This window comes from Mustela erminea, chromosome 16, assembly GCF_009829155.1.
Source record: "Mustela erminea isolate mMusErm1 chromosome 16, mMusErm1.Pri, whole genome shotgun sequence".
Classification (NCBI taxonomy): Eukaryota; Metazoa; Chordata; class Mammalia; order Carnivora; family Mustelidae; genus Mustela; species Mustela erminea.
This window is the reverse complement of record NC_045629.1, coordinates 6,246,606-6,266,355: the sequence shown is the minus strand read 5'-3', so window position 1 is coordinate 6,266,355 and position 19,750 is coordinate 6,246,606. Positions and strand designations below refer to the sequence as shown.

Below are 19,750 nucleotides of genomic sequence, written 5' to 3'. Positions count from 1 at the left end.
AGTTGAGGTCCTTTTTAATTACTTTTTCCTAATATGTGAGTGCTTTCATGCACCCGTTCTTTCATTGGTTTGTTTCTTTCACAGCTGTTCAGTGAGTACCCTGAGGATTATGGAATGATACCCCATACTCTTCATACTCCCCATGTTTTTGCTCTTTTGAATTCTCATACTTGTAATTATGTTAAGGTAGGAAAATAATTGTGACTCATTTCCATTTCTTGTTACTGGTTTGGGCCTATACACGTTATTTTTCCCTCATTCTACACATAACAATTGATCAGCAACTGTCCAGAAAATCTATTGAAATATTAGTCAGATCAGTACCATACTGTTAATATATCCATGGTTGTTTTAGCCATTATTCTACGAATTTGATATTGCTGTATGTTTACATATGGTTTAATAGAATTAAGCTAGTTCAATATTTGCTATATATAATTTTGATTTCATTTTTAAACCAAGTCATTATAAAATGAAACATAGAACTATAACACTTTTGCTATAGACATAATTAGGTGAATATTAGTTTAGAAAACCTGAGTTCACATTTAAAGGGAGTGTCACAACTTGATCTTGCCATTCCTTAAAAATTACACCATGAACAGTCCTGGATGTTATATTTCAGCTGGTGACAATAATACAGAAAAAAATGGATGTGGCTTCCATAACTGGTATAATTTGGAGGCAGGAGAGCTGTTTTATAGCAAACTTGACTTAAATTCATCTGAATGGCTTTTTTTTTTTTTTTTAATTTCTGGTAAGCAGAAGTTATTAAATGACATAGCATGTATGAAAAAACATGTTTAAATACAATAATACTTACAAAGGGAATTAAGTTTTTATGAAAGAGACTAATTCAGAATAACAAATCTATTGATATTCTATATTGGGGCTTTTGTTTTTTAGGTTGTTTACTAATACTCCAAATTCAAGTTATCTAAGTCATGCATTTTACATAATTTTTATGAATGGCAGGACAGCAAGATGTGTAATACATTTACATGTATTGATGGAAAGATTTCCACATTATGTTATTCAGCTCAAGCAAGGTGTATAGCAGTATGCATAATGTTTTCTCATTTCTGTAAAAACCAAACTGTCCGTACATACACATATGTTTTTTTTCTGTATATGCAGGAAAAAAACCTAAAGCCAAACTATTAAAAGTATTCCTGTTGTTTGCTTTCTTTGGGTGCTATCTTATATGAAGTTGCTTGTCTACTTGGAGCTTCATTTTGGAGGCTCTGAACTTCTGTGGAAAAAGTTCTCTTTGGGGGAATGTGAGGAAAATGACTGACGTACCCTTCTTTTTTTTCTTTTGTTTTCCTCTTGGCAGAGAAAAAGGGTAAGATCAGTGGAAATAATCTGATTTGGGGGATTTGAAGTCCAGTTTTCACTCCCCTGGGTAACCTAGACGTTCCATTAGTAGTGAACATTTTCATTGATGCAGCACACAGTTACCCCTCAGTGAGGTCAAATTGCAATTTCCAGAATTGCAAATCAAACAGAATTATTCCTAATTCTTGTTCTTTTTCTATGAAACTTTGGTCCAACATACCTAGTTCATTCAATTTTATCTGTTCTGCTGGACCTGAAAGCTACTATGGAGACTTGTAATTCCAGCACCTAGCAGAGTTTCTGGCTTATGTTGGATTTTTAACAAATAGAGAGTGAATAATGGCTGAATGTGTTCAGTTTGGGAAGTCAGAAATTGAGGTTTTTCCCTTTGTTTTCTCCATAAGGAAGCTAGTTCTTTTTTTTTGTTTTTAAATTTTATTTATTATTTATTTGATAGAGATCACAAGTAGGCAGAGAGGAAGGGAAGCAGGCTCCCTGCCAAGCAGAGAGCCCTATGCAGGGCTGGATCCCAGGACCCTGGGATCATGACCTGAGCCAAAGGCAAAGGCTTTAAACCACTGAGCCACCTAGGCGCCCTAAGGAAGCTAGTTCTAAATTTTGAATAGTTGACAGTAAACTGGAACAGTTGACTTAGTCATTATGGTGGCTGTCTCTCAAAGAGGAAACTGTAAATTAATCTCCAGTTGATAAATTGGGTAGACAGTGTTTTTCACGAGTGTAGGAGATGGTTTGATATCCCATCTCCCCCTCATTTATAGCTGACCGTATCCCAAGAGGATCCTGTTGGAACAAATGTCCTTCTACGATGTGAGATTTTTTTTCCCTCTGATAATTCCTACTACTTGATATAGCTAGTAAGAGTTCTGTAAATTCAGAGGGAAAAGAGTGGGCCACCTGTGGTTAGGTTAGCACTAGAAGTGCTAACAGAACCATGTTTTTGGACCATAGTTGGCTGAGTAAAATTCACGATAATAGAAATTGGGGGACTTGTATCTGGCAGAGCTATATAAAGTGAGAGAATATAAGTTTCCTGTAAAGAAGTAGTTGGAGATATTTCTAGAAAGGTAAACTAGAGTGTAATTATGAAGTCCATGAATGTTGGAGTTTAAAGTTATAATCGCCACCATCTTTAGAGCTTTTATTTTAGTCCTTGCATAGTAAAGGAGTCTGAAATACACTCTGTAAAAGGTATCCTATCAGTCTGTAGATTATAAACTGATGTTTACAGGTCGTCTGAGCGTCATTGGGAGAGATGGGATTCCCATAAGGTAAATCTTGCTTCAGAGTCTGCCCTTTAAATGTTAATGTAGCTTTAAGCCAGAGTTGGCAAATTCACGTTCTTAAAGGAGCAGACAGATAATGAAATTAAGTGCAACTGTAAAGTACTATACTGATGTCACAGAAGAGAGCTGCAAAAAAAAAAAAAAAGCTACAGAGCATGGTAGGCCATTGATTTGTGTTCTGCTGTAGGCAACTGTGAAGCTCTGGGGAAGATTTTTGAGGAGGGATGCAGCCTGATGACAGTGGTATGACAGTTTTAACTGGTAGGAATGCTCAGGAAGACTTGGAGCAAGATGGAGAAATAAAGGCAGAGAGAAGAGTTTCCAGGCTCTAAAATAAGAGTTATGTCATTGGAAAATGAAGGATTGAACTCTAGAGGAAAAATGGATAGGCTTTAGGAAAAACTGAAGTTCTGAAAAATGGGGAAATGATAGCTTTTTTGACAAAAGAAGTTGGGGACCAGTTTTAAAGGAAAAGCACTGAATTGAAATGTGGATATGTCGAGTTTGTGGTAACAACGTGATTGCTAATGGGAGATACTTAGCATCAGGTGAGTGCTAGTCCTGTGCCTGGGGGTCGAAATCTGAATTAAACAACAGTAACTGATGTTTGTATTGCACTTCAGTTTGCATAACTCTATAGTTTATACTTAGATTCTTTACATTTTCACAACAACCATGAGATAGGGAGTGTCTTTCTGTAGTCCAAATAATTTAAGTTTAGCAGTGCCTGGCTGGCTCAGTCTGTGGAGCGTATGACTCCTGAAATTGGTGTGAGTTTGAGCCCCATGTTGGGTGTAAAGCTTACTTAAAAAAAAAAAATCTTGGGGCGTCTGGGTGGCTCAGTCGTTAAGCGGCTGCCTTTGGCTCCGGTCCTGATTCCAGGGTCCTGGGATTGAGCTCCCCACTTGGCTTTCTGCTCAGTGGGGAGCCTGCTTCTCCCTTTCCCATTCCCCCTGCTTGTGTTCCCTCTCTTGCTGTGTCTTCTATCAAATAAATAAATAAAATCTTTAAAAATAATAATTAAAAAAAGTAAAAAAAATTTTTTTTAATAAAAAATATTTTAAAAGAAGTAATTTAAGGTTGATGAGGTTAATCAGGGTCACATAGTCAATAGTGAGGATAGGAGTTAAATATAGCTCTCTGATTCCCAATCTCATGTTCTTTTCACATTCCTGGTTTTTTTCCTTCTTACATGTTGTAAAGATAACAATTCGAGAACTAAATATGAATGGCCATGTAGGAAAGATGTAGAGTTGGAAGGCATTATCTAAACTGGGATGGCAGATTCGAGGCTAGAATGGGAGCAGCAGATGGTGGTCATTGTCTTGTTCTTTTAGTGGACCAACTCTTCTAGGGCACCATATTTCAGATTCTTTATTTCTTTGTGATGCATTAAGTGTTGTCTTTTTTCTTTTTCAAAATTGAAATAAGTATCTTTACCTCTGATTATAAATCTTATTTTTAAGGAGATCAGAGAAAATGAAAGTCCTGCATCCAGAAATAGCCATTATAAAAAGATTGATGTTAAATTGTTCATAATTCCTGTTAGTTAACCTAGTGTTATTAGTTTCAGATGTACAGTATAGTGATTCAGTGACTCCAGGTATCCAGTGCTCATCGTGATACGTGTACTCCCTAATCCCCATCACCTATTTAACCCATCTCCCTAACTCCCTTCCCTCTGATGACCATCGGTTCTTTAGTTAATCCATGTTTTGTTTTTCTTCTCTTCCCCCCCCATCTTCTTTTTTCTTATTTTCTTCTTTTTTTTCCTTAAATTCCACGTGTGAGTGAAATCATATGGTATTTGTGTCCTTCTGTGACACTCTCTAGCTCCATCTATGTCATTGCAGATGGCAAGATTTCATTCTTTTTCATAGCTGAATAATAATCTTGGGTGGGGTGTGTGTGTGTGTCTGTGTCTGTCTGTCTATGTATACCACATCTTTATCCTTTCATCAATTGATAGACATGTGGGCTCCTTCCATAATTTGGTTATTGTAAATAATGCTGTTGTAAACATGGGGTGCATGCATCCCTTTGAATTAGTGTTTTTATATTTTGGGGGTAAATACCCAGTAGTGCAATTGCTGAATCATAGTTCTGTTTTTAACTTTTTGAGGAACCTCCATGCTGTTTTCCATAGTGGCTGCTTCAGTTTACATTCCCCCAGACAAGTGCAGGAGTGTTCTTTTGTTTCTACATCCTGTTCAACTGTTGTTACTTGTGTTTTTGATTTTTGATATTATCTCATTGTACTTTTGGTTTGCATTTCTCTGATGGTAAGTGATATGAACATCTTTTCATGTGTCAGTTGGCCATCTGTATGTCTTACTTGGAGAAATGTCTGTTCATGTCTTCTGCCTGTTTTTTATCTTTATTTATTTGTTTTTTTGGGAGTTGAGTTTTGTAAATTCTTTATATATTTTGGATATTAACCCTTTATCATATATGTCATTTGCAGATACCTTCCATTCTCTAGTTGCCTTTTAGTTTTGTTGATTGTCTCCTTCACGGTACAGAAGTTTTTATTTTGATGGAGTCCCAATAGTTTACTTTTGCTTTTGTTTCCTTTGCTTCAGGAGACATAGCTGGAAAATGTAGTCCAGACTTTTTTAATGATTCAGAGTTTTTTAATGCTTGTATATACATGTACTTCCTCACCATTAGTTAATAAAATAACAATAAAATCCACAAACAGAATCACATATACTGTAACTTGTTTTTCTTACTGAATAATAAATATATCACTAATCACTAATAATAATCACTAAAATGTATTGAGCTAATATTTTTAAATATCTAAATAATGTCATATAGCTGTACCATCATTTACTTGACCAATAATGATTGGCAGTTTTCTGATTTTTCATTGTTAAAAATAATTCATTGGATATATGCCTTTGTATACTTGTCTGTTTATTTGCTTCCAGTATATTTTCAAAGATATAATTGTTGGTTTGTACATTTTAATTTGCACAGTTTAAATTTTGATACATACTACCAGATTAAATCTCTTTATAAGTTGTACAGATTTCTATTTTTTTTTTAAAGATTTCCTTTATTTATTTGTCAGAGAAAGGGAGAGCATAAGCGAGGCGGGGGCGGGGGGGCGGTGAGGAGTAGCAGGCAGAGACAGAGGGAGAAGCAGGCTCCCTGTTGAGCAAGGAGCCTGATGCAAGACTCAATCCCAGGACCCCAGGATCGTGACCTGAGCCAAAGGCAGATGCTTAACAGACTGAGCCACCCAGGCTTCCCTGGATTTCTGTTCTTGTTAAGACTGCCAGTGTGCTTGTTGTGAGGTAACAAGAATCAACACTGTTCATTTCATTCATTATAGAAGTAACCTAAAGGGTAAAAACTGATGGCATTTCTGATAAAGTTTATTTTTCTGTATGCTATAGATAGCCATTTGTCATAGTACTGTTGCTTGAACCATTTATCCTTTCCCCTAATTTGAAATTCTACTATTATTTTTTATCTGCACGTGTGTATATGAAGATCTATTTGTATTGGTTTTGTTTCACAAGTTATCTATCAAATGGGCCAGAATCCCAGTTTTAGTAACTGGTTAGACTATGTCTGACATGTTTCAATAAATGTTCTCTCCTGTAATGTCTGTTTCACTCCCCAAATATACATGTATGTATATTTATAAGTATTTATAATGGCCACTTATTACTGGCTTAATGGACAGAAACTAGAGACATTTTTAGGCAAAGGACCACATAATAATTTTAAGAGAATGTGTCATTATTGAGTTATTAACCTGTTGCTTTTAATTTTAAATTGGGTTAGCTTGTGTCATACTATTCATTTTATAAAAATGACTTTTATGTATAAAATGAGCATTGTGGCAAATTTTAGAAAATCTTGACTATTTGGTGAAAAGTAATACCATGTATGTACTTATGTACTAAGGCTGAAACTTTGTCATAAAGTTAATTTCTAATTTAGCAGTAGTTGACTTATATGGTGGCACTTTACCATTGCATGTGAAAATTTAGTTCTAGATCATTTAGATGCAGTCCACTTAGAAATTTGATAGATTTTATGTAAGTTAAGGGAAAATGTGCTTAATTAGCAATCCCAACTTCCTAAGTTGATGAAAGGGTTAGCTCTTTTTAATGTTTATTTTTTCAAGGAAATTTGTGTTTTGCTAAGCTTATCCTCTTAAATTTTAGCAAATGTATTTGAGGAGGTTAAACCAGGAACTCCATTTTACGTAACCTTTTTTTGGTATTTTTTTGAAACAACACCTCCTTTTTGTGAACTTTTGCCCGTTCCTTCTCGATACAACTTTTGTATACCTCTATAATATGTATTGCATTGTAGTGTCATATTCATTTTATGTGACTAAGTTCCTTGAAAGGAGATAGCATATACTTTATATATATTTTTTAATCTTTAGAAACTCGCACATTAAATAAGTTAGAACGAGTTTAACGTCTGAGATTTTATAAAAACCTGGAGGAATTAACCTGTCTGCCCTTTCAATTTTTAGGTGAGGAAATGAGATTTGGTGAAATTAGGCTCTCAGGGTCACAGAAGTAAAGAATGTTGATCTAGGAGTAAAACCTATATCTATTTTACTTCTGTTCCATTATTTTTTCAGGACAGATTCTCTTCATTTTCAGGATGACCAAATGTGTGTGTGGTTGCTATTACTAATGCCCCTTTTTTTGCTTAATGTCTTAACAATTACATAGCAAGGAGTGAATTCAGCTTTGTTGAATATATGAATTGTACATTTTTTTTTTTAGATTTTTTAGATTTTTTTTAACAATTTATTTATTTGACACAGAGAGATCACAAGTAGACAGAGAGGCAGGCAGAGAGAGAGGGAAGCAGGCTCCTTGCTGAGCAGAGAGCCCCATGTGGGGCTCGATCCCAGGATCCTGAGATCATGACCTGAGCCAAAGGCAGAGGCTTTAACCCACTGAGCCACCCAGGTGCCCCTAAATTATACATTCTTATAAATAAAGTACTCCTGTGGATTCTCTTTGAGCCACTTTGTATTTCTGATTTCTCTGTTGTGGTCTTCCTCTAGTCCTTCTCCATAGTGTTGGCCTCATTTATTAACTGTCTAATGTCTTGGTAATAGGTCTAGAAGACACTGTGATGTCTTGAAGAAAGGTATAAGGCATGGCCAAGTTTTCTCTAGCTGTTTACAATACAGTTTGGGGGATGTCAGGCATTTGGCACATGGGGAAAAATGTAGAGCAAGACATTTATTTACTTACGTTCTGGATATAGACACTAATATTTAATTAGCTGAAATTTGAAGTTGAGGGCCGTAAGTGCTTAAGGAAGGTTGTTAACAGCCAGTAGATTGATGAAGACTTTACAACAGGATGTTTGTGAGTGACATCATGGTCACAAAATGGAGGCAGTGTTGTGACATGAGTAAAGACACTAAAGACCAAGGCTTATTCATCTTACATCAGGAGGTCATTTTAAATGATATGGAGCTTCATTAATGAGATGCAGAAAGGCAATATTGGATTGTTTACTCCAAGGGATTTATACAAGTAAATCTTATAAAGTGCTTTTAGTTGGGGTGAGAAGTAAAGTGACATTAAAATAAGACCTCAGATTTTTTAGTTGGTGGTGTCTTACAGGGTTGAATTGAAATGAAACCCACTGGGTAGAAGGAGCTCAGTTAGGTTATTGTCAGAGCTTGGGTATGCAGTAGTAAGCACTGAATTAGATAGCTTAATTGGGAATAAGTGGTAAAGGGGAATACAGAGACGAAAGAGTACTTATTCACATATGACATGGTAAATTTGATTACCATTGGTGAACCCAAAAAGGTCAGTAGGAGAAATATCTTAGAGATGTTTAGACATGATTATTACATTTTTGCTTTTCTGTTTTTTAATTAAAGAGCCTTGGAATACCTTGGCTCTAAGGAAATTACCAGTAGTTAGATAGTTGGATGAGATCTCTCTCAATTAACTATTTGAACTGTTTTATTATTTACTTACTGCAAGTAGTATTTTTTTTTAAGGTTTTTTTATTTGACAGACAGATCACAAGTAGGCAGACAGGCAGGCGGGGGTGGGTGGGGAGCAGGCTTCCTGCTGAGCAGAGAGCCTGATGTGGGGCTCAATGTGGGCTCGATCCCAAGACCCTGGGATCATGACCTGAGCTGAAGGCAGAGGCTTTAACCCACTGAGCCACCTAGCCGCCCCTGCAAGTAGTATTCTAAGAGTACTTTTGCTTGTGAGAGTCTATTCTCTCAATAGATGTTCTTGAATAGTTTCTGTTATGTAGCAAGAGTTACTGCCTGTTCCTAAGTAACATTTTGGAGTTTTATAATGCGCAGTTGGCTTTGTGCTAAATATTAAACTCTTTGCATAGGTATTTTAGTTGTTTTCCAAAAAGCTTTAGGAGACAGGTATTGCTAACATTCCCATTTTACACATTAGCAAACAGAAATCTAGAGGTGTAGTGATGAGAAGGTTTTTTTAACTCCACAAGTTTTTAGTTGATAATAAAGTCAGGTGACTCCTGGATTGTCTGGAGAACATGTAATTCAATAAAATTTTATAACTGATTTAGATTACACAAAATTAGTCTTTATAGAAGTTTTGTATTTCTCTTAAGAGAATTTAAAATATTATGAACATGTTTATTTTGTTACCCATTTAGAGCATTTAATGATTTTTATAATTTTTATTAATTTTTATAAACCATACTTTACAGGTAGAATCTGAATCAGAACTTTTGCTTACACAAAAATTCATGTCCATCACCCTATGTGTCCAGTATGTGAAATATAGAAAAAAAAAATTAAATGTAGATAGAAATCTTTCTTGACCGAAACAAATCTTGCTGTGAAACTGTGATGTGATCACTTAGAAATTAGTAACCCAGAGTTGAAGTAACAGCTAAAGACAGAGTAGATTTTTAGAAAAGATTCTAGTGACTTAGGAGCTAAGGTACAAAAGAAAGAATTTAAGGTCAGGCAGGCTTATGAGGAGATTTAGATGATGGGAAATATGGTGATCTATATGATATCCCTTTGTATCGAGCAGGACAGAGTGCTCATGTAAGAGTAGTGGAACTTCAGGACATTTACTATTTCTTTCATATCTGGTTTTTTGAATTTTTAGTTACATTTTGTTAACCTCATAATATTGTACAGCCCTTCAAGACAGAGATTGAATTTTGCCTGTGTCCTTAAATAGATGGCTTGAGCCCTGTACATAAACTTTCTCTAACAGAATCTTGACTAGGCAGGCACTTTGGGTATCCTCAAAATCAGATTTCTTCTCCTGGCAATGATAGTCCAGGAAAACTCTTAACTTGAAAGTAAATTTTATTTTTCATGTCTGTGGTGATTTTTGCTGAAAAATTAAAGGCTGATGGTATAGTTTGAGAGTAAGAAAGCGCTGCATATCTTTTATATTGTATATAGATTTAGATTAGATGTTGGTGTGACATGAGAGTTGGATTTGTATCTTTCTGTATATATGTGCTTACTTATAGGAAGTTGTGATTTTCATTGTATTTGCAATTATTGTCCACAAAGCCCCTAAATATTATACATTATTTGTATATTTTTGTTTAAAGATTTTTATTTATTTGACAGAGAGAGATGCAGTGAGAGAGGAAACACAAGCATTGGGAGTAGGAGAGGGAGAAGCAGACCTCCAGCTGAGCAGGGAGCCCACCCAAATGTGATGTGGGGCTCAGTCCCAGGACCCTGGGATCATGACCTGAGCCGAAGGCAGACAGTTAAGACTGAGCCACCCAGGTGCCCTCATTATTCGTATATTCTCTTGTTCATGGACGTGCTGCAAGTAAGATATGCTGAGATTTGCTGTATGCTGGGTCCAGACTTACTTACAAGTTCACAGTTCTCTTTGAGAAATTAGGAAAAAGAAATTCTCTTAGCAGCACAGTGAGAAGCTGCCTTGAGAAAGTATTTCAAAAACTTTCTATTTACGTGAGAAAATATGACCACTAGGTGTGGGAGGAAATTAAAAAAATTTTGTCCAGTACGAATAGCAGAAAGTGTGGGACACATAATTTCTAACGTGCATGGCACCCTATATAGGCATTATCAGGAGTTAGTTTTCAGCACAGACAAGGTTCTTTACAGCAGGGTTTTATAGAATGGACTTGCTTTTGAGAATAACTCCTAGCTTTGCTCAAAAAAGCAAAAACAGAAACATAACCAAAATACAGAAAACCAGGTTATTGAGCCAAGTTTTTTTGGTATACTATTTTTCTTCTCTTGTAGGGGTGAGGAACCTCTGAAAGTGTTCTGTAAGTTTTATTTTGTTCTTGTATTTTTATATTTACATTTCGTGGAAGTTAACACCAATAGGCAGTGGAATATTGAGCCACATGTAACTATCATTTTGTATCAGTTATCTCATGGCCTAATCTTGTTTCAGTTATATGCCATGATATTCCCCCCACAGCTCCTGCTGCTACTTCCCCTTCTTTTGCAACTGTAGTCTTATAAATTTAAAGAACAGATACACCCACAATAGCCCAGCAAGGAAAATGTTTTCTTTACTTTTCTCAACTCATTCAGCCTATAAATAGCAGAGTACGAATTTAAACCAGGGCGCCCCTGGGTGGCTCAGTAGGTTAAGCAGCTCCCTTCAGCCCAGTTCATGATCCCAGGATCCTGGGATGGAGCCCTGTGTCAGGCTCCCTGCTCAGGGGGAAGTTTGCTTGCCCCTTCCCCCTTCCCACTCTACCTTGCTCACAGGCACTCTCTTCTCAAACATAAATAATAAATCTTAAAAAAAAAAAAAAAGAATTTAAACCAGGTCTATTAAGCTCTTCCTATATAAAAGTCAGTTGTTTTTCCCTCACTTTAGGTCAGATTATAACCAAGAAACAGCAAATGGTTTTAGCAGATTATTTACTCTATCTAGTTTACTAGATTATTTATTTAGCAATAAATTGCCAGCAGATATTCTGGCAGCAAATTGTTTTACTAGATTACTAAATCCAGTACTAGAAGTTTTTTTTTTTTTTACTTTTATTTATTTATTTGACAGACGGAGATCACAAGTAGGCAGAGAAGAAGGCTGAGTAGAGAGCCTGATGCAGGGCTCGATCCCAAGACCCTGGGATCATGACCTGAGCTGAAGGCAGAGGCTTTCACCCACTGAGCCACCCAGGTGCCCCTACTAGAAGTATTTTTAACACTATTCAGAAGTGGTGAATTATTTTGTATATACTTCAACTGTAGTTCAAATTTTTTCTATAAGAAATTTTTCCTCTAAGAAGCTTACCTGAGTCTTTGGTGTCTGGAGTTTTTATTGAGGTCCTATTATCTTTACATGGTAGCTAACCTTTAGTCTCTAGGTCTTCTGGAGGTCCTACTATGTCTTTTAGTCTCCATTTCTTCTGGAGATGGGAACTGGTACTGTGTATCCCAAAGCCCCCATCATAAATCATATTGTTATACTATTCTAAAGCCCCCAAACAGATATATTCTTGTCAAATAGGACATCCTAGAGACCTCAGGTTCCCCTCCTCATAGCCAAGGATAAAGTCCAGACTTCTCTTTGGATAAGATTAATTCTTTACTATACAAGGAAGATGAGTACTTACTGCTCTAGGATTGTCACTGCCTTTATTTCACTGGGGGTGTGAAATATGTGTTTTATTCAAAGAGAACAATTTTTGTTTAAACTCACATCTCTAAAGTCCTTTTTTTTTTTTTTTTTGCTTTATTGTATCTCTTTTCTCTTAGATTGAAAGTCTAGGACTCTTAGACTGAAACTCATTTAATAGGTGAAAATTCTGTCTTTTTCAGATTTGTATTTCTTTGATTACTGAAGAGGTTTATTTTCCTCATTGGTTAACTATTTGGATTACTTTCTCATACACTGTTGTGGGTTTTTGTGATTTTCTTACTAATTTATAGGAATTTTTTTTTTAAGCTGTTTACCCTTAATCTCTGTTGTAACAGTGTCCCACTTACCAGTTTTGGGGAGAAAGTCAGATCCCATCTTTAGATACTTGGATTAAATGATGAAACAGGTAATGGAAAGGCAGCACTGGGAGTAGAATGGGTTTCTTCAGCTTTCTTGTTCCCTTAGAACAATGTCTAAACAGCCCAGGGGCTACAGAGCAAAGGCCACTTTGAGTATTTCACTCAGGCATGTTTTCTTGGCTACCATAGGTAAGTTCTTCAGTGTACATTTCTCTAGGTTTAAAGTTTTCAGAGAATCCCCATGCACAGATGATCTACAGCATGAAAGAATTTCCAGTCTTGCCACATACAAGGAACTATGTTATCTGTGTTCCCAAGGGAATCTTACTCTCCCATAACCTAGGATCACATCAGTTCTTGGAGGGCAACTTATTTTTCATTTGAAAACCTTACCATGTCAAATTTGGAAGTGTTCTGCCATCCCACTCCCTTACTTACTTTTAGAATTTTTTTTATATTGCATTCAAGAAAATGAAAAGAGATAGAATTGGTGGGGGAAACAAGTATTGGAACTTATACAGGAACAGTAAAATGGCAAGTCATGGAATGTATTCACTACATGTGTTTAGTAGTACATGTTCATATTCTTTAGTAGTAGTTCATGTTCTTTCCTTGTTGGACTTCTTTCCTTCTTGACCCAGCCATAGATTTGAACTCTGGTTGTTTTTGCTATATGACTTTGAGAGATTATTGAAGTATTTTAGAACCATAGTTTTATCACTTGATTGATGGAGATAATAGCCTTTCTCACAGTAGAAATTGTGAGGATATGTAGCTGGTATGGCTTTTATTTCATGTTAATAATCAGTGATTATTGTTAAGTCAACGATATCAATATCTTTAAAGAATAAAACATAGAAAATGCAAGCATATATTTTAGAATTACTTTTAATTATAAATAATTGCATTTTTAGAGCTACTGTTTTGAAAGTAGATATCACAGAGTTTGTGTATAGATTACCCAGATGTACTCTTCATGAGACTCGGCAGTTTTATCACACTGTTTGTTTTATTATCCAAAACTAAACACACACACACACACACACACACACACACACACACACACACCACCTAGGGCATACTAGATTCTCAGGTGAAATTTTATTGAATGAATGTTGTAAACTGAGATGGGTTCAAACTCTTGGATCTCATATGTACTAACCTTCTACCTTTAGACAAGTTGAGTGATCTCTGAATCTTTTCCCTAAACTCCAAAAATAAATTAATAATATGGTTATCTTACATGTTATGAAAAATAAGGGAACTGTTGCATATAATATTACTGAGCATAATCACCGATATATAATGAATTACTCAGTAAGGGTCACTGATGATTATTTTATGTTGTATACTTCGGACAGGTGAAATAAATGAGTGTTTTGTGGCTGTGGAAACCATAGCCTGTGTTGTTTTGTTTGTTTTTGTTTTGTTTTTATTTTGTTTCGCTATTCCCTTTTATTTTTTACTTTATGTTTCTGGTTTTGTTTTTCAATTTCAATTTCAGTGTACTTAACATAGAGTATTCTGTTAGTTTTAAGTGTATGCTACTCAACAATTCAGCACTTTACTCAGTGCTTATCATGGTTAAGTGTACTCTTTAATCCCCTTCACCTGTTTCACCCATCTCCTCCTGTACCTCCCCTCTTGTAACCATTGGTTTTTTTCTTTGTAATTAGGAGTCTGTTTCTTGGTTTGTCTCTTTCTTCATTCACTTGTTTTGTTTCTTAAATTCCACACATGAGGGAGATCATACGGTATTTGTCTTTCTCTGATTTATTTCTCTTAGCTTTATACTTTCTAGATCTATCCATGTTGTTGCAAATGGTAACATTTCATTCTTTTTTATGGCTGAGTAATTGTGTGTGTGTGTGTGTGTGTGTGTGTGTGTGTGTGTACGTGTGTATACACCTCACATCTTTATCCCTTCATCTGTCAGTGGACACTTATATTGCTTCCATATCTTGGCTATTGTAACTAATGCTGCAGTAAACACAGGGTTGCATTTATCTTTTTGAATTATCATATTTTCATATTTTGTAAGTGCCCAATAGTGGAATTACTGGATCATATGGTAATTTTTATTTTTAATTTTTTGAGGAACCTCCATGCTGTTTTCCACAGTGGCTTCGCTAGTTTGCATTCCCACCAACTGTGCATAGGGATTCCTTTTTCTCAGCATCTTTGCCAACACTTACTGTTTCTTGTGTTCTTTATGTATTTGGATAGTAACCATTTATCAGAAGTATCATTTTCAAATATCTTCTCCTATCCTGTAGGTTGTCTTTTACTTTTGTTGATTTCTTCCTTCACTGTGCAGAAGCTTCTTACTTTGAATAGTTTATTTTTGCTTTTGTTTGCCTTGTCTCAGGAGACATACCTAGGAAAAAAGTTGCTATAGCGGTTATCAAAGAAATTACTGCCTGTGCTCTTTTCTAGGATTTTTACAGTTTGGTGTTTCACATTTATGTCTTAATCCATTTGAGTTTGTTTTTTGTGTATGGTGTAGGAAAGTGGTCCAAGTTCATTCTTTTCTGTGTAGCTGTCCGATTTTCCCAGCAGCATTTGTTGAAAAGACTTTTTCCCATTGCATATTCTTGCCTCTTTTGTTGAAGATTAATTGGTCATATAATCATGGGCTTATTTATGAGCTCTCTGTTCTGTTGATCTGTGTGTCTAGTTTTATGCCAGTACCATACTATTTTGATTACTACAGCTTTGTAGTATATCTTGAAATCTCGGATTGTGATGCCTCCATTTTGTTCTTTTTCAAGATTACTTGAAATTCAGGGTCTCTTGTGATTCCATATAAATTTTAGGAGTACCATTAAGCTTTATTTATTTAGTCAAATAAATAAAGAGCACCAGGGCCAGTGAGACCCATGGGACAATGATTCATTTCACTAGTTAGATTTTTCTCTTGTGCAGTTCTAGCATAGGTCCTGGGTGGTAGATGACAATTAATGAGGACATAGAGAGTTAAGATTCAGAGGGATGCTTCTGGTTAAAGTTGCCAATGCGATGGCTTCACACAATGGATAATGGATGAGAATGTGGGATGTTACATCAGGGTAGGTACGGAGGTGCTTCTCTAAATGATACTGCCATAATGTCACTCGGGAACTTTTAGAAATGAGCTAAATTAAAAAAAAGAAAAAGAAAAAGAAAGAAATGATCTAAATGACAGGCAATATCAAGTGTGCCTGTATAGTGTGCCTATATAATGCCTACATAGTAGAGTCAAACTAACCTAGGTTCTAGAGCCACAGCAATAAAAAGTGTCCTTGAGATTGTTTTACATTATTCATGAATTATACATATAGACTAATTTTCAAATAAGCTTTTTTCGTGTAGCTGTTTTCGTAAGCATTGTTAATTATTGAGCTGTTTCTTAGGGTGAATGCCAGCTAAAGAGATTAGTGTGTGTTTAAAGGCACATAGTAGCTGCTGCATTTATCAGTTTCCCTCATTTACTGTAAGTATTATGGAACAGGGAAATGGCACTGATTCCATCTTTATAATGATTTCTGAAGCTTCTGATGGATTATTGTATTGAGAACAGTATTGTACCTAGATCATGAAAAGAAAAAGATGGATGAAGTTTTAGATTGAAGGAAATCAAATAGATGTTAAATTTAAAATATTATCAAATATTATCCTGAATTGGATCCTAAATCTGAATATTATCAATGAATTGGGTCCTAGATCGAGGGAGAAAAACTGTCAAGAGTATTATTGGGGCAGTAATTTGAGTACAGATGGTGGATTAGGTGATAATATGGATCTAGGTTAAATTTGATGAGTAGATAAATGTACTTTGGTCATGTATGAGAAAAATTCTTTCTGTTAAGATACTCACATTCTGAAGTGTTTATGGATAATGAGTCATTCTGTCTGCAGATTACTCACAGATAGTTCAGAAAAAATGTATCCTGTGTGTACAGTGTATATGTATATAGAGAGAGAAAAAGAAAGGAGCAGGCATGGAGCACAGTGTACATAGTTGGTAACACTAGGTAAAACGTGCCAGGGAGGGTTTTTTTGTTTTGTTTTTTGTTTGTTTGTTTTACTATTTCTGAACTTTTTTCTAAGTGTGAAGTTACCCCAAAACAGAAAGGGTAAATAATATTTAAGAGGAAAGAAAAGTAAAACTTAGAATACAGTTGTGATTACTCTAAGGGTTTTATATTTAGGCTCACAAATGTTGTATCTTCTTGTATTGCTTTACCCCCCTTACAGAACAGTCTTAGTCTCATTTGTGTGACCTATTTAAATGTAATCTACGTAGAGGCCTTCTTTGCTCCCCCAAATCTAAAATAGGTTTTTAGGTCCTTGCCACCCCATTCCTCTTACATTGCATTTATTGTAGCTTATACCATGTTTGTTTTCTTTTTGTTTAATTTCTTTTTCTACTTCAGGGCTGTGATCTCCATCAGGACAAAGATCATGTCTGTTTTGTTCACAAAATATAGTCCTGACACACAAGCCCAATAAGTGTTCTATTTGAATGAATGAATTAATTAATGAATCATCTCTGCTACCAATATTCCTTCTGTTTTAGTCACCATACTTATAGCTACCTAATCCTTTAGAAAACAAAAGAACTCCTTTAACTTGTAAGATAAAATATACTTTTGAATTTGAGTGTGGTGTTGAGGTCCTACCCAAACACTGGAGAGTTGGCAGAGGAAAAAGCCCAAGAAGGGGTCCTATGGTTGTTTATTGAATTTTTTTTTTAAAGATTTTATTTATTTATTTGACAGACAGACAGACAGAGAGAGAGAGAGAGAGATCACAAGTAAGCAGAGAGGCCAGCAGAGAGAGAAGGGGAAGCAGGCTCCCTGTTGAGCAGAGAGCACGATGCAAGCCTTGATCCCAGGACCCTGGGATCGTTACCTAAGCAGAAGGCAGAGGCTGAACCCACTGAGCCACCCAGGCACCCTGTTTATTGAATTCTTATTCCCTGCAGAGCATGAGGCTAATTTTTTTTTTCATTTTTTTTTCATACTTTTTCTCCCTTACTTCTCATAATACCCCTGCAATGTGGGGTACTATATTATCTTTTGCTGAATAAGAAATGTTTTAGTTCACATTTTCTGGGCATAGGTTGGCTGGGTCATCTGCCTCAAGGTCTCTCAGAAGATTGCAGTGAAGGTGTTTGCTGGAGCTGAGGTCTTGTCTGAGGCTCAACCAAGGAGTGATCTGCTTCCAAGCTCAGTAGTGGTTACCAGTTCTGTGCAGCTTGTCTGATTGAGACTCTCAGCTTCTTGCTGAGGCTAACTTCAATTTTTTGACTCATGGGCCTCTCCATGGTAGCTTATTACTTCATCAGAGCTGGCAAGGGAAGGAGTCAGCTAGCATGATGGATGTTATAATCTTGAGTAGCAATCATGTGACATTTCATTAACCTTACCATATTTCATTGGTTAGAAAAAGATCATGGGCCCTGCCCATACCCAGTAGGGGTGGGGATTTCATTGGAGTAAGGATACCCAGAGGTAGTAGGGCTGTTTTGCAGGCTGCCTGCTACAGGTACCATTTTTATTCATTTTACAAAACAAGAAATCAAGACAATTAAGTAAGTTGCCCAAGATAATGTACAAGTAATGGGGCCAGGATTAAACCCTGCCTCAGGGTTTAATGCTGCTAGGGCTAAAGCTGCCAGGCTCTTTTTTACCACTATATCTTAAGAACTGGGGACTCCTGGGTGGCTCAGTTCGTTAAGTGGCTGCCTTCGGCTCAGGTCATGATCCCAGTGTCCTGGGATCGAGTCCCACATCGGGCTCCTTGGTCTGTAGGGAGCCTGCTTCTCCCTCTGCCTGTGCTCGCTCACTCTCTCGCTCGCTCGCTCTCTCTCTCTCTGACAAATAAATAAAATCTTAAAAAAAAAATTAAAAAAAAAAGGAACTAAGAAATGGCTGTAGAATTTGGCAGCTTTGGAGAGTTTTTTAGAGACTTTTATGTCTCTTAGTGGAGTGGTATGGATAAAAGTTATAATACTCTTATGGTTTCAGTGAATGTGCAGGTAGGAGGAGAGATTGAGTAGAAATTATTTTCAGAAGGGAGTTTTTAAATAAATAATCTTATGTTGTCATATACTGAATTATTTCTCTTTATGATAATCCAGAAATTTTTCTTTTCCAGTTCACTGAGTTTAACCAGTAATGCCATTCAGTTGCCAATATCGAGCAAAGCAAACATAAGCCAGTTTTAATCTGCTTTTTAAGAAAAGTGGTAGTCCTTTTCACAGTGCCTGACAGTAAGTACAGTTCTAAATTCATGAGTTTTTCATCTAATGCATTTTTTAAAAAACTGGTGTTGGAAACATTGATTTTAAGATGTTATTTATTTTTTTCCTTCTTTCCTGATAATTTTACTCTGAAGCTCATTGGAAAGAGCATAAGGAAAGATATATTCTAGTATCTGTTAATTTATTGTCTTTCATCACTTTCATTAATTTGGGGGATTTTTACCTCTGATTGTAAAAAATAAAATTTTAAACCTGTCCGTTGTAGGTGGGGAAGTTTATGTTATTTCATTTTTTTTTTTTTTTAAGATTTATTTACTTGAGAGAAAGAGAGAGGATGCACATGGAAGGGATGGAGAAGGGCAGAGGGAGTGAGGGAAAAAGAGGATCTCAAGCAGACTCCCTGATGGTGGGGCCCATCACAGGGCTTGATCTTACCACCTTTATATCATGACACCAGCCCAAACCACGAGTCAGATGCTCAAGTGACTGAACCATCCAGGTTCCCTGAAGAAGTTTATTTTATATATGAGATTTTGGCTTGGACAGCTAGTTAATAGCAGTTGTTTCAAATATCCTGATTTCTAGACCTGTGCACTTTCTACTGCTCAAAGAGATGATATAACCGTTAGGGTCACAGTTTCTTATGGAGCATTTCTAACTCAGAGTGGAGGTGGAATTTAGATTAAGAGACAGCTGGTAGAAGGAATTGGAATTAACTCGTTTTCCCTAACTAGCAAGTAGTGGCTACTCTTATTTGCTATCAGTAAGTCTAACCTCAAGACAATTTTTTATTGTTAAAAGGAAGCAGTCAGGGAAGAACTTTTTGAGTTAGGAAGATCTTTGATCAAATTTTTAATTTTAATTCTTAATGTAGAAGGGTACATGAGGACA

At 36.1% G+C, this 19,750-nt stretch overlaps 1 protein-coding gene across 5 annotated transcripts in view; it reads left to right on the top strand.

Moving 5' to 3' along the window:
- Positions 1 to 19,750, top strand: part of RB1CC1 (RB1 inducible coiled-coil 1) — a 100,826-nt gene that overhangs the window by 3,451 nt on the left and 77,625 nt on the right. For 3 of the 5 annotated variants that reach the window (XM_032315528.1, XM_032315527.1, XM_032315524.1), the window contains exon 2: positions 18,754 to 18,868. The exons of 1 other annotated variant lie outside the window; for it this stretch is intronic. The gene's annotated coding sequence lies outside the window, so the exon portion shown is untranslated. Of the gene's footprint in view, positions 1 to 10,893; positions 10,920 to 18,753; positions 18,869 to 19,750 lie in introns of all 5 variants that reach the window. One more of the 5 variants, XM_032315525.1, reaches the window with a different exon arrangement.